We start from the raw sequence: 16369 nt of genomic DNA on the forward strand, positions 1-16369 counted from the left end.
CGTCGGTGTACCGATAGCAGATTGCCCGCAAGTACTTGGCTGTGACACACCAAATTCTACACCTTCATTCCTCTCAACGCAGGTTTCAGAGAGGACTGAAGGTATAGTGGGGTTGGAGATCCCAGCTGATGAGGAGTAAGGAGAGGTCCGCTTTGTTCTTTGGTGTGAGTCTTTTAGGTACGCTTGCCAACAAACTGCATGGCAGGTCGACATATGTCTGGTCAAGCATGTGTTGCCAAGCGGGTGATGTTTTGGCCATGCGAGATACGCTTGAGGCATATGTTGCAAATAGCAGCGGTGCGATCTGATGCACTCGTCTCAAAAAAGGCCCACACCAAAGAACTTTTGGAATAATGCGCAGATACAGCAGTGCCCTGCACATGCGGAGCTCTGCGGTGTGATGCAGTCAGGGTGCTGCCCTTAAGCTGGCCCCTGGAGGGCATCCTGCCTCATTGGAGATGTGCCTCCTGCTCCTCCTCTCTCCTATCAGGCACCCATGTAGAGTCAGTGACCTCCTCATCCCCTCCCACCTCATCGATGGAGCAAAACTGGCAGTATGCTGCAGCTGGGGGAACATGACTAACAGATTGCTGTCCTTCTTGGGCACCCCCTCTCTCTGGGCTCACGTTACTGCCTTCCTCTAGCTGGGTACCATCATCGGAGCCTTCAAAATGCTTGGTATTCTCCTGGAGCATGTACCCAACACTGTGGTCAAATAACAAAAAACAACAACAATACCCGAGCGCTAGTATATGGAAACCTGAGGAGCTAAACTAAGACATGTAATAGCCTGGAGGGGGAATGTGAAACCAGTGCAGCTGGAACAAACCGTAACTGGTAGAAACAGATTGAAAACAAGTGCAAAAAAGTCTGTGATCAAACAGTTTGGGGCACTCCTCAGGAGGACATGGTGGGGCTAGGGAAGGAGTGACTGATGCCATTGAACCGAGGGAAGAGGCCGCGTTGGCAGCTGCTTTTCCAGACAATGTACCCTGAGCCTGGGTGAGAGAGGATGTGGAGGATGAGGACGGCTTGGTCATCCACTCTACCAAGTCTTCGGCATGTTGCGGCTCAACACAGCCAGCTGCGGAAAAAAAAGGACAAGTGTGTCCCACGGCCACGTGCTGATGAGGATGCACCATCTCCACGACCAGCACTGTTGCCTCTAGACACAGAGCCTGCTTGCCCTCTTTTATTGGCTTGTGACTGTCTGCCTCTCCTTGTTGGCCTTCCAGACATACTAATGGCCTGCAGTGAGATGTAGCTGTACAAAGCTGGTATGTATATATATACCGATACTGCAGCTAGCATAATCAACTGGGGAGCAAATCAAATACATCACGGAAGGCTTGGAATTGGCCATGAGTCACAACTACTTCTGGCATAAAGGAAACTACTATACCCAAACAAAGGGAGTGGCTATGGGGGCCAAGTATGCCCCAGTGTAGCCAATTTGTTTCTTAACCGACGGGAAGAAGAACAAATTTATAATATACCCAGGCCAAATTTGAAGATGTACCGTTGGTACATAGATGACATTGTCATTATATGGGGAGGAACGGAAGAAGAACTACAAATGTTCTTCGACGAAGTAAATTGCAACATCTATGGCATCACTTTTTCTGGAAATTGGAACAAACAGAGTATAGATTATCTTGTTCTACAGCTATACAAAAATAAAGGATATTTAAACACCAAGACATTCTTCAAAAGCACGGACAGAAATGGATATATTCCAACCAGCAGCTGCTACCATCCGCAATGGATTGGAAACATCCCCAAGAGACAATTAATGCGGATACATAGAAACTGTAGCAGTCTGAGTGATTATGAGGAACAAGCCAATATCATTATTAACAGATTCATGGAGAAAGGATACATGGGCGGCACAGTGGTGTAGTGGATAGCACTTTCACCTAGCAGTTAGAAGAGTTGCTGGTTCAAATCCCAACCACGACACTACCTGCCTGGAGTTTGCATGTTCTCCCTGTGCCTGCATGGGTTTCCTCCGGGTACTCCGGTTTCCTCCCACACTCCAAAGACATGCTGGTAGGTTAATTGGATCCTGTCTAAATTGGCCCTAGTATGAAAGAATGTGAGTTAGGGACCTTAGAGTGTAAGCTCCTTGAGGGTAGGGACGGATGTAAATGTACAATGTATATGTAAAGCGCTGCGTAAATCAACGGCGCTATATAAGTACCTGAAATAAATAAATAAATAAACTAAAAAGAATTGGAAAACATAAAATATAAAGTAAAGAAATTGGATAGGAACACACTAATAGAAGGGAGACCAAATCATAATAAGAAAGAAAAGAACAAGAACATGGATATGGCCTTCCTAACGGGATACAATAGACAGTACAAAAACATGGAGTCTATAATAAAAAAGCATTGCCCTATCCTTCAAGCGGATAGAATTCTAAATACCATACTGCCAAAGAAACCTATCTTTATTTACAGGAAAGCCCCATCCCTTAGAAACAAACTGGTGCATAATGCCCTTGACCCACCAAAGAAGATCAAAATAATTAAAAACCTGAAAGGCTGTGTACCGTTTAAGGTCAGCCAAAAAACAAACAAAAATATCAAAATTCAAATCAGCAACCAATGGGAGAGAATATGATATAAAAGAACTCATTACCTGCAACAGCACTCACGTAACTTACGTTATGGAGTGCCTATGCCACATACAATATGTGGGTAGAACAACTAGACAATTGTGTGTTAGGGTCAGAGAACATATAACTAATATAAAAAACGGTTTCAATAAACACAGTGTCTCAAGACACTTTAAGAATTATCACAACAAAGACCCAATATGTCTGACCTTTTATGGTATTGAAAAAATAAAGGGACACTGGAGAGGAGACAACAAAAGAATCAAAATTTCACAAAATTAGACAAAATGGATTTTCCTATTAGATACCCTCCAACCAGCAGGAATGAACATCGATGTAGACTTGAACTGTTTCCTCACCAATTTCTAGGACTACCAAGACCAAAACTTTTGCTTGTTGTATAATGACCGTAAATAATTAAATTTCCATCTAAAGAAAAATATTTCCCAGATGCTAATATATGTATCAAGTCTCAAATGGACAATTTTCACGATCTAGAGAAATGGTTTGTCTAGACACAACAATGTAACAACTAAATATATATCCCTAGCCATTATAATCACAGTAACACACCTCAGCATGGGAACTCAGCAGGGGCCCCACATATTATAAAACTTCAAGTACATATCTTCATAATCTCACCTTGATTGCATTAATAACTAGGTGTAATACCACTTATATATTAAGAACTAAGACACCCTGACGCAGCAACCACCCCTTATATTCCTATCAGTTCCAGTTCCAATATCCGCCCAAATACTTAAGTTACAACATCTTCAACTAAACATACCCCTCAGACTAAGACTTATTACGTTTTGGGACATACACATCCATTTATTTATTTGTAGCAATTCAGGCCATTCAGGTCTTCCAACTCTATCCCCATTGAACACCTAAGGTTGGAAAAGTGTATATATTTTCCTTTTTTTGACACATCCTCTATTTTTAGTTTTAATTTTAAACAATTCTCCCCCTCGTTCCCCTTTTCCTTCTTTTTTTCCTCCCTTTTCCTCCCTTTTTTTTCCCCCTTTTTTCCTTTTTTTCCCTATTTTTTTCCTATTTTTATATATATATATATATATATATATATATATATATATATATATATATATATATATATATATATATATATATATATATATATATATATATATTCTATTTTTAGTTTTAATATTATTCATATTTTTTAAATTTATTGTCCTATAAATGATTTATTAGGATATACAGTATAGTACATTTTAACATTTCTAATTTGAATTCATGTATGCATACCATATTTCTCTGATTGTTCTCAATTGCCATATGAAAGATTTCTGGTCATTTTATTTATATAATTTTTTCAAGTCATTCATAAGGTTTAATTTAAATGTTGTATATAAATAAAATATCTTGTGCATATCTTGTGATCGGCGCAATGGGAACATTATCTTTATTAACCAATAAACACATAAACATCCCAAAAGCATGCATTGATGCCGATACTATACGCAATTATGGTGGACCTGGATTATGGACCTGGATATTATGGACCTGGATATTAGCTCGTATTTAATATACGGGGAAGATTGATGGTGTCGTAGTTAGAAGCAGGCTCTAGAGCCGAGGGCCTCGGGCTCCGGTCTGTAACATCCACCCTAAAATGGCCGCTGAGAAACAACAGTGCGCAGTCGCACTAGGCACACGATATACTATTTAAACCAGGGAGGTGTAGCAAGATCTGGATCTGGATGCCCCAGCAGACGTCCAATGATGAAACGCGTAGGGCGGGACTTATCCACGTCTTGCGTCACCTCCAGAGAGACAAATACAAGTCGATTACTGCAGACTGTTCATTACACGCTTATCAGTATCTTTTAAAATGTGAGTATAATCTTGATATATGGTACAATAAAGGTTTTTAAATGGTTTCACGCTATGGACATTCCCTCTTTTCTATGATGAAAACATCCTAAGCCGGTATAGCAACACTCACAGCACGGACCAGAGACATCCAGGGCTGCTACACAGTGGCAAACACTGTGACTGCTCATACCCCTGCAGGGGTATCCCTATTTGGTGAGTGCAAGCATAATAAGACCCCGGTTAAGGAGCACCATCACAAGACCAGCACTTGAATAAGGAATGTTTTTTTGCAACACTACCTCCCAATGAGGATTTAACCCTTTTCAAATCACAATTTAAAAAAAGACTTTTTGAGCCATTCAAAAGACTTTTCATCATAATTAGGCACATATATTTTTCCAGCAAGTACTGGGCTTATGAAGCACAAATCACTTTTTTTACTGTTTAACCACTTCCCGCCCAGCCCATAGCAGATGACGGCCGGGCGGTGGTTCAGTTATCCTGACTGGGTGTCATACAACGTCCAGCAGGATAACATCCCGCCGCACGCCCATGGGGGATGTGCATCGTGGCGATCGGTGGAGCGCTGTGTCAGCCTGACACACCGCTACACTGATCTTGGTAAAGAGCCTCCGGCGGAGGCTCTTTACCACGTGATCAGCCATGTCCAATCATGGCTGATCACGCTGTCAATAGGAAGAGCCGTTGATTGGCTTTTCCTCACTCACGTCTGACAGACGCGAGTAGAGGAGAGCCTGACAGGGGGGGTCTGTGCTGATTGTTTATCAGTGCAGCCCCCCCCTCAGATCACCACACTGGACCACCAGGGATCGCCACTAGGACCACCAGGGAAGGGGCAACATGTGGATGGCCAGGTATGTACCCCATGGCCATCCACATGTGCCCAATGTGCTCAATCTGTGCCAATCAGTGCCCACAAATGGGCACTGATTGGCACCATTATGTTTCAGATCTGCCCAGCAATGCCACCAATAAGTTTTATCAGTGCCACCAATCAGTGTGTTCAGTGCCACCTGTCATTGCCCATCGGAGCCACCTGTCAGTGCCCATCTGTGCCCATCAGTGCCCACCTATCAGTGCCCATCAGTGCCACCCCTCAGTGCCACCCATAAGTATGCATCAGTGCCACCCATATGTACCAATCAATGCCACCTACGAGTGCCCATCAGTACCACCTATGAGTGCCCATCAGTGCCACCTATGAGTGCCCATCAGTGCCGCATACCAGTGCCACCTGTCAGTGCCCATCAGTGCCACCTATCAGTGCCCATCAGTGCCGCCTATCAGTGCCCATCATCAGAGCCCGTCAGTGCCACCTCATCAGTGCCACCTCATTGGTGCCACCTCATCGGTGCCCATCAGTGCCGCTGTATCAATGCCCGTCAGTGCAGCCATATCAGTGGCCATCATTGAAGAAGAAAACGTACTTATTTACAAAAAACAAAGAAAAACTTGTTTTTTTTTTTAAATGTTCGGTCTTTTTTTATTTGTTGCGCAAAAAATAAAAAACGCAGAGGTGATCAAATACCACCAAAAGAAAGCTCTATTTGTGGGAACAAAATGATAAAAAATTTGTTTGGGTACAGTGTAGCATGACCGCGCAATTGTCATTCAAATTGCGACAGCGCTGAAAGCTGAAAATTGGCCTGGGCGGGAAGGTGTCTAAGTGCCTGGTATTGAAGTGGTTAAGCACCAGTCACTTTATGATTGTAGTATAACTAGCATGTTTTTTGCACTTAGATAGTTGAAAATGAAATGGTATGTGATATAGAATTGCAATATCTATAACCTATACTCAGCACAAGGAACTTTAATTATAAGTATTCACATATGTGCAACTAGCAAATAATTTTTTCAGTTTTGGTTTATGCGACATCCATTTGTAATTTTTATTTGCACATTTAACCATTCTTACCCACAATTAACATCTAGGGGGTTAACCCACACTATTTTCTCTAACCCAATAACACACACATCAGAGGGTGTAGCACAATTGAAAAGCAAGTATAAATTGGCCTTTTAAGGCTATATCACACGCCACTTTAAAATTTAAAATTTAATTTTTAAACGTGTTTTATTTTGTTTATGATATGTTCTATGTAAAGAAGTCACTTTCTAAGCACTATTTTGTACATTAGGTTTATTACCCTAGAAATTTGTAAGGAAAAAACATGTAGCCAGCAGATTCCAATTAAGTCATCACACAAGGCAACCACAAATCGCATCACATCAGAGCAGCGCCATATCTACACCCCTTACCTTTATATAGAACCAACTGCCTGTCTGTAGTATTATCAGTATGAGAACACCAGCAATTGTCTTCAGGTAGCTTTAGGTGCACACTGTGCAGAGGACACAGTACACTAATTGTAAATACTGTAGCTGCCTGCCTGTGGTACTAATATGATCAGAAGAACACTAGCAATTGTCTTCAGGTAGCTTTAGGTGCACACTGTGCAGAAGACACAGTACACTAACTGTAAATACTGCAGCTGCCTGCCTGTGGTACTAATAGAATCAGAAGAACACCACCAATTTTCTTCAGGTAGCTTTAGGTGCACACTGTGCAGAGGACACAGTACACTAACTGTAAATACTTTAGCTGCCTGTCTGTGGTACTAATAAGATCAGAAGAACACCAGCAATTTTCTTCAGGTAGCTTTAGGTGCACACCGTGCAGAGGACACAGTACACTAACTGTAAATACTGCAGCTGTCTGTCTGTGGTATTAATAGGATCAGAACAACAGCAATTGTCTTCAGGTAGCTTTAGGTGCACAGTGTGCAGAGGACACAGTACACTAACTGTAAATACTACAGCTGCCTGCCTGTAATACTAATAGGATCAGAAGAACACCAGAAATTTTCTTCAGGTAGCTTTAGGTGCACACTGTGCAGAGGACACAGTACACTAATTGTAAATACTGCAGCTGCCTGCCTGTGGTATTAATAGGATCAGAACAACAGCAATTGTCTTCTTCAGGTAGTTTTAGGTGCACACTGTGCAGAGGACACAGTACACTAATGCCCTGTACACACGGTCGGATTTTCCGACGGAAAATGTGCGATCGGAGCTTGTTATCGGAAATTCTGACCATGTGTGTGCTTCATCGCACTTTTTCCATCAGAATTTCCGACACACAAAGTTTGAGAGCAGGATATAAAATTTTCAGACAACAAAATTAATTTGCATTAATTCCGACCGTGTGTGGACAATTCCGACGCACAAAGTGCCACGCATGCTCAGAATAAATTCCGAGATGGAACTGCTCGGTCTGGTAAAATTAGCGTTAGTAATGGATATAGCACTTTCGTCACGCTGCAATGTTTAAAATTGTTTAATGCTGCGCACTCTCTTCTTCTTTATAATGCTAGAAGAAGAAGTTGTTTTGCTGCTTATATTCACACCAGACTTCTCACAAACTTCTTTCTTTATTATTTATCGTGATTTCATGAATATAATTTTTTGATTAGTTACATCGCCCTAAAAAAGTTTGTTTTTTTATGTTTTTTAGATTTTGTATTATTTTGTTTTAGTTTGCTAAATCCTGATCTCCTGTTTTTTTTTTTTAACAATTTTTTTGGTACTCCAAAATAGTTTTGGGTGTGTTTTGTGTGTCCAGTTACCACAACACCATTATTATCTTGTATTATTTAATCTCAAGGAGGTTGTGTGGTGTTAGTGTCTCTTATTAATTTCACATTGTATTTTTGAAATGTACCTGCCTCCTCACAAACAAACTGTCCTTTTTGAAGGAAAACACATAGGCAAATATAATTGAAAAAAAAAAATACCTTTATTAAGGGGTCCTACCCAAAGAAAGAGGGAGGCAACGCTGGAGAAACTGCTGAAATTGGCGAAGCCTTTGGCCCCCAGGGCACACAACTATTTTAATGCAAAATTGGTGGCCTGAGGAGTCCATATATAAGGGAGTACAATCTGGTCCAGAAGTCCAAGAGATCATGAACAGCAGCAGATGACATATATGTCCCCAGGCTGTGGTCATAAAAGAGCCTGCATCTTTTGTCAGAACAGACTGAACCCAGGCCATCACTCTCTGGTCTTCCTTAGACACTTCCTTCCAGACTGTGGCTTTGGTGTTGGAGGTGTGGCAGGAGGTGGAGGAGGAGGAGGACCTGGAGGAGGAGGAGGAGGAGGACCATGGTTAAACTCATAAACGTGGCTTTGGCTTGTGAGTTGGCCCCTCAACCCCTTATTTAGGGCTTGGAAGATGATATACTCACATATTAGACGTTGGCCCTCCTCCATTTCCAGCATTTTGCAGGCTGTTATGTATGCAAAGTCCTCTTGAACACTGTGGGGGATTCTGAGGGCCGCAGTAGCCTTCCAAAATAGGCCAATTGCTACCTCCTTCATGTTACTCCTCTTTCTGCCACTTTTTGGTTGAAGGAGGAGGGGAGGGACCTGGGTATCGGGCAGGCTACTGGGCCCAGCCACCTCCTGGCTGAGACTTTCCTGTGTGTGAAAAAGGGACATAGTTTTAGTTTTTGGTTCATCAATCACACACAATTTTCATCTCATGACTCTTGCAAATTGAATGTTAATAAATAGAAAAGACTATCATTCTGAGCCCAGCTTTTTTCATTCTTGTCACAATCATTTGTGGCCCCTACTGTCTATTGATATGTAAAACACTTTGTGAAATCAGAAATTAGTAATCCAAACTAACATATATTTAACATCATTAATTTGACCAACAGAAATATTTAGAAGAATGCTACACCTGGCTCAAGCTGGGCTCCTCCACATGTTGCTGCCTGGAAGGCCCAGGTTGGGCGTCAGAAGCCTCAGCTGAGGGGGAAGGAAGCGTGGAAGGATGATTGGAGAGTGCTGGCCTGGGTTCAGTCTGGCCTGCCAGAAAATGCAGTCTGTCATAGTACCACAGCCTGGGGACATAAATGGCATCTGCAGCTCCTGATCTCAGGGAATCCTGGACCTTCTTATGCTCCCTTAGATAAGTGCACCTCATGCCACCAATTAGGGCCTTCAAATAGGGGATGTCTGCCGTGGGGATCACCGGCTTCACAAATTCCAGCAATTGATCCAGCGCTGCCTCCCTCTTTGGTTGATTGTTATAATGTGGGTGTTTTACCTGCCACAGATAGGGCAGCTCCCTGAACATATCAATGAATATTGGCATAAAGTCATGATCATTGACTAGATCCATTTTCTCTGCAAGACACAACACAAGACAAACCCTAATGTCAGGCTAAAGTCTCCTAATCTTGTCCCAGTATAGGCCTCAATCTATAAGCAGTATAGGCCCAAGTTTAAATGTTACCTTCGTTATCATGATCGGCGCTTCCTATACTTCTTCCTCCGCTCACAGATCGTACATACGACGAGCGCATGTTACGCTTTATATACACTGCGCATGTGTGAAACTCCACCTCTGACGTTTTTTCTAGTCTATTCCACAGTACACTAACTGTAAATACTGTAGCTGCCTGTCTGTGGTACTAATAGGATCAGAAGAACACCACCAATTTTCTTCAGGTAGCTTTAGGTGCACACTGTAAAGAGGACACAGTACACTAACTGTAAATACTGTAAATACTGTAAAAACACCTGCCTGCCTGTCAGTAGGAAGAGAATCACAGGAACAGATCTAGCTAAACTGAATACAGTGTATATATATATATATATATATATATATATATATATATATATATATATATATATATATATATATACAACACCTAGGATGCATATATACACACAATACACTGTAAGTGCAGCTAACTGACTCGCCTGCCTACTCTATCTAACTTAAATTAAATGACACTGTCTCTCTGTCTATCTCTCTCCACTGCAACACACTACACAAGGCCACCACGCAGGTGACCTTATATAGTTTGGGGCGTGTACTAAACCCCCACAGCCATAATTGGCCAAAGCCACCCTGGCTTTGGCCAATTACAGCTCTCTGTACAGATGGCGCTGTGATTGGCCAAGCATGCAGGTCATAGTGCATGCTTGGCCAATCATTAGCCAGCAATGCACTGTGATGCTGCAGTGAATTATGGGCCACGACACGACACTCGAATTTGGAGCGAACGGCTGCCCATAACGTTCGCAATTCGACGAACGGTGTAACAGGAGATGTTCGAGTCGAACATGGGTTCGACTCAAACTCGAAGCTCATCCCTACTCACCATCCTCATGGCCTCCTCAAATGGTGACATCCAGTGCATGCATCCCTGATCATGGCCCACTTGCATGGGGAAAAAAAAAAGCTCCCCCGACCCTGTCCTGGTGCCATAGTCGCACAGGTACTCATTGATGGCCCTCTGCTGTGTGTGCAGCCGCTGCAGCATGGCCAACGTGGAGTTCCACCTGGTGGGCATGTCACAGATTAGTTCTTGGGCAGGTTAAATTCCTTTTGGAGGTCAGCCAGCCGAGCACTGGCATTATATGACCTGCGGAAATGCACACAGACAGACTTTCCTGGTCTGTCTCAGGACATCCTGTAAGCCCAGGTACCAGCCCAAGAACTGCTGCACCACCAAGTTAAGGATGTGCGCCAAACAAGGCACTTGGGTCAGTTGTCCCTGTCGGAGAGCAGAGAGGAGGTTGGTGCCATTGTCACAAACCACCATTCCTGGCTTAAGCTGGCATGGCGTCAACCGCCTCTGAGCCTGCCCCTGCAGAGCTGACAGAATCTCTGCCCCAGTGTGGCTCCTGTCCCCCAATCACACCAGCTCAAGCACCGCATGGCATCTTTTTGCCTGCGTACTTGTGTAGCCCCTTGAATGCCTACGGAGCACCGCTGGTTCCGAGGACAAAGCACAGGAAGAGGCCATGGAGGAAGAAGAAGAGGAGGGGGTGGAGGAGAGAGGTGTGTCAGAATCACCAGTAGTAGCATTTTGTAGGCGTGGTGGTGGAACAACCTCCATCACTACTGCACCTGGTCCTGCATCCTTCCCAGCTGCCAGCAGAGTCACCCAATGCACCATGAAAGATAGGTAACGTCCCTATCCATGCCTGATGGACCATGATTCACGGTAATATGCACCTTACCTCTGACCACCCTGTCCAGCGTGGCCAAGACATTGCCTTCCACATGCCCTGTAGAGAGCCGGAATTGCCTTCCATGAGAAAAAGTGGCACTTGGGAACCTGCCACTGAGGAACTGCATATTCCACAAACTCAGAGAAGGGGGCAGAGTCTACCAACTGAAAAGGCAGCATTTGAAGTGCTAGCAATTTAGCCAAGCTAGCATTTAACTGCTGGGCATGTGGATGGCTGGGAGCGAACTTCTTTCGGCGGTGCAGCAGCTGGGGCAGGGACATTTGCGTGGCACAATCTGACGTTGGTGTACCGATAGCAGGTTGCCTGCAAGTACTTGGCTGTGACACACCTAATTCTACACCTTCATTCCTCTCAGGGCAGGTTTCAGAGAGGACTGAAGGTATGGTGGGGTTGGAGATCTCAGCTGATGAGGAGTAAGGAGAGGTCCGCTTTGTTCTTTGGTGTGGGTCTTTTAGGTACACTTGCCAACGAACTGCATGGCAGGTCGACATATGTTTGGTCAAGCATGTGGTGCCCAAGCGGGTGATGTTTTGGCCATGCGAGATACGCTTGAGACATATGTTGCAAATAGCAGCGGTGCGATCTGATGCACTCGTCTCAAAAAAGGCCCACACCAAAGAACTTTTGGAATAACGCGCAGAGACAGCAGCGCCCTGCACATGCAGAGCACTGCGGTGTGATGCAGTCGGTGTGCTTCCCTTAAGCTAGCCCATGGAGGGCATCCTGCCTTGTTGGAGATGTGCCTCCTCCTCCTCTCTCCTATCAGGCACCCATGTTGAGTCAGTGACTTCCTCATCACTCCCTCCCTCCTCATCACTGGAGCAAACCTGGCAGTAAGCTGCAGCTGGGGGAACATGACTGCCAGATTGCTGTCCTTCTCGGGCACCCCCTGTCTCTGGGCTCACGTTACTGCCTTCCTCTAGCTGGGTACCATCATCGGAGCCTTCAAAACGCTGGGCATCCTCCTGGAGCATGTACCCAACACTGTGGTCAAACATTGAGCCAAGGGAAGAGGCCTAGTTGGCAGCTGCTTTGCCAGACAAAGTACCCTGAGCCTGGGTGAGAGAGGATGAGGAGGATGAGGACGGCCTGGTCATCCACTCTATCAAGTCTTCGGCATGTTGCGGCTCAACATGGCCAGCTGCCGAAAAAAGGACAAGCATGTCCCACGGCCACGTGCTGATGAGGATGCACCGTGTCCATGACCAGCACTGTTGCCTCTAGACACAGAGCCTGCTTGCCCTCTTTTATTGGCTTGTGACTGTCTGCCTCTCCTTGTTGGCCTTCCAGACATACCAATGACCTGCAGTGAGATGTAGCTGCACAAAGCTGGGATGCATATATATACTGATACTGCAGCTAGCACTATCAACTGCCTGCCTGTAGTATTATTAGTATGAGAACACCAGCAATTGTCTTCAGGTAGCTTTAGGTGCACACTGTGCAAAGAACATAGTACACTAACTGTAAATACTGCAGCTGCCTGCCTGTGGTATTAATAGGATCAGAAGAACACCAGCAATTGTCTTCAGGTAGCTTTAGGTGCACACTGTGCAGAGGACACAGTACACTAACTGTAAGTACTGCAGCTGCCTGCCTGTGGTATTAATAGGATCAGAAGAACACCAGCAATTGTCTTCAGGTAGCTTTAGATGCACATTGTGCAGAGGACACAGTAAACTAACTGTAAATACTGCAGCTGGCTGCCTGTGGTATTAATAGTATCAGAACACCAGCAATTTTCTTCAGGTAGCTTTAGGTGTACACTGTGCAATGGACACAGAACACTAACTGTAAATACTGCAGCTGCCTGCCTGTGGTATTAATAGGATCAGAAGAACACCAGCAATTGTCTTCAGGTAGCTTTAGGTGCACACTGTGCAGAGGACAAAGTAACTAACTGTAAATAATGCAGCTGCCTGCCTGTGGTATTAATAGTATCAGAACACCAGCAATTGTCCTCAGGTAGCTTTAGGTGCACACTGTGCAGAAGACACAGTACACTAACTGTAAATACTGCAGCTGCCTGCCTGTGGTATTAATAGGATCAGAAGAACACCAGCAATTGTCTGCAGGTAGCATTAGGTGCACACTGTGCAAAGGACACAGTACACTAACTGTAAATACTGAAGCTGCCAGCCTGTGGTATTAATAGTATCAGAAGAACACCAGTAATTGTCTTCAGGTAGCTTTAGGTGCACACTGTGCAAAGGACACAGTACACTAACTGTAAATACTGCAGCTGCCTGCCTGTGGTATTAATAGGATCAGAAGAACACCAGCAATTGTCTTCAGGTAGCTTTAGGTGTACACTGTGCAGAGGACACAGTACACTAACTGTAAATACTGTAAATACTGTAAAAACACCTGCCTGCCTGTCAGTATATTAGGAAGAGAATAACAGCTGGGATGTATATATATACTGATTATACTGCAGCTAGCAGTATCAACTGCCTGCCTGTAGTATTATTAGTATGAGAACACCAGCAATTGTCTTCAGGTAGCTTTAGGTGCACACTATGCAAAGAACATAGTACACTAACTGTAAATACTGCAGCTGCCTGCCTGTGGTATTAATAGGATCAGAAGAACACCAGCAATTGTCTTCAGGTAGCTTTAGGCGCACACTATGCAGAGGACGCAGTACACTAACTGTAAGTACTGCAGCTGCTTGCCTGTGGTATTAATAGGATCAGAAGAACACCAGAAATTGTCTTCAGGTAGCTTTAGGTGCACACTGTGCAATGGACACAGAACACTAACTGTAAATACTGCAGCTGCCTGCCTGTGGTATTAATAGGATCAGAAGAACACCAGCAATTTTCTTCAGGTAGCTTTAGGTGCACACTGTGCAGAGGACAAAGTAACTAACTGTAAATGATGCAGCTGCCTGCCTGTGGTATTAATAGTATCAGAACACCAGCAATTGTCTTCAGGTAGCTTTAGATGCACACTGTGCAGAAGACACAGTACACTAACTGTAAATACTGCAGCTGCCTGCCTGTGGTATTAATAGGATCAGAAGAACACCAGCAATTGTCTGCAGGTAGCTTTAGGTGCACACTGTGCAAAGGACACGGTACACTAACTGTAAATACTGAAGCTGCCAGCCTGTGGTATTAATAGTATCAGAAGAACACCAGAAATTGTCTTCAGGTAGCTTTAGGTGCACACTGTGCAAAGGACACAGTACACTAACTGTAAATACTGCAGTTGCCTGCCTGTGGTATTAATAGGATCAGAAGAACACCAGCAATTGTCTTCAGGTAGCTTTAGGTGTACACTGTGCAGAGAACACGGTACACTAACTGTAAATACTGTAAAAACACCTGCCTGCCTGTCAGTATATTAGGAAGAGAATAACAGGAACGGATCTAGCTAAACTGAATACAGTATATATATATATATATATATATATATATATATATATATATATATATACATACACATATACAACACCTAGGATGCATATATATACACAATACACTGTAAGTGCAGCTAACTGACTCGCCTACCTACTCTATCTTACTTAAATCAAACAACACTGTCTCTCTGTCTATCTCTCTTCCGCCGCAAAACACTACACAAGGCCACCACGCAGGTGGCCTTATATAGTGTGGGGCGTGTACTAAACCCCCTGAGCCATAATTGGCCAAAGTCACCCTGGCTTTGGCCAATTATGGCTCTCTGTACAGACGACGCTGTGATTGGCCAAGCATGCGGGTCATAGTGCATGCTTGGCCAATCATCAGCCAGCAATGCACTGCGATGCCGCAGTGAATTATGGGCCATGATGCGCCACTCGAATTTGGCGCGAACGGCCCATAACGTTCTCAATTCGACGAACAACCGAACAGGCGATGTTGGCGTCGATCATGGGTTCGACTCAAACTCGAAGCTCATCCCTAGTGATGACATTTGTGAACATATATAAAACAGATGATTGTGATGAAACCTTTAGATATGTTCTGACCAATCTGAGGAAGGGCGTGAGCAAACCAGCCCAAAACGGAAATCTTTGTCTGAACAGATGATTGAAATATTTTTTGTCTTGAATGACTTTGTTTGCCATGTAAACTTTTTTCAAGAATCTAATGAAATAAAACAACAATTTTTAAGTGCAGTATATATATATATATATATATATATACACACACACATATACACACACACAGTATCTCACAAAAGTGAGTACACCCCTTACATTTTTTGTAAATATTTTATTTTATCTCTTCATGTGACAACACTGAAGAAATGACACTTTGCTACAATGTAAACTAATGAGTGTACAGCTTGTATAACAGTGTAAATTTGCTGTCCCCTCAAAATAACTCAACACACAGCCATTAATGTCTGAACCGCTGGCAAAAAAATTGAGTGCACCCCTAAGTGAAAATGTCCAAATTGGGCCCAAAGTGTCAATATTTTGTGTGGCCACCATTATTTTGCAGCACTGTCTTAACCCTCTTGGGCATGGAGTTCACTAGAGCTTCACAGGTTGCCACTGGAATCCTCTTCCACTCCTCCATGACGACATTGTGGAGCTGGTGGATGTTTTTTGTACATCATTTGTAGAAGAGGCTTCCTTCTGGGACGACAGCCATGCAGACCAATTTGATGCAGTATGCGGCGTATGGTCTGAGCACTGACAGGCTGACCCCCCGCCCCTTCAACCTCTGCAGAAATGCTGGCAACACTCATACGTCTATTTTCCAAAGACAACCTCTGGATATGATGCTGAGCATGTGCACTCAACTTCTTTGGTTGACCATGGCAATGCCTTTTCTAAGTGGAACCTGTCCTGTTAAATCGCTGTATAGTCTTGGCCACCGT

This window comes from Aquarana catesbeiana, linkage group LG08 (assembly GCF_042186555.1).
Source record: "Aquarana catesbeiana isolate 2022-GZ linkage group LG08, ASM4218655v1, whole genome shotgun sequence".
Taxonomy (NCBI): domain Eukaryota; kingdom Metazoa; phylum Chordata; class Amphibia; order Anura; family Ranidae; genus Aquarana; species Aquarana catesbeiana.